This window comes from Crocuta crocuta, unplaced genomic scaffold (genome assembly GCF_008692635.1).
Source record: "Crocuta crocuta isolate KB4526 unplaced genomic scaffold, BGI_CrCroc_1.0 scaffold978, whole genome shotgun sequence".
Taxonomy (NCBI): domain Eukaryota; kingdom Metazoa; phylum Chordata; class Mammalia; order Carnivora; family Hyaenidae; genus Crocuta; species Crocuta crocuta.
The window spans coordinates 147,229-147,444 of NW_027530876.1; positions in this window are offsets into that span (position 1 = coordinate 147,229).

Sequence of the window (216 nt, forward strand, 5' to 3'; positions counted from 1 at the left end):
TTAGGGAGCCGGACTGCTTGCGTCCTATCCTGCTGTGGCTACCGCTTCCACCTCTCGCAGCCATTCATCCCCTTTCCAGGCCCAGGAGGTTCTTCTCGGCCCAAGGGAAGCGGCCGTGCAGAGCATGATGCTCTCGGTCCCGGCTCTGTGGTGCTTCCCTGGCGGGGCCCTGGCCAGGCGTGGGCTGAGCCTGAGAGTGCCCACGGTACCACCGAC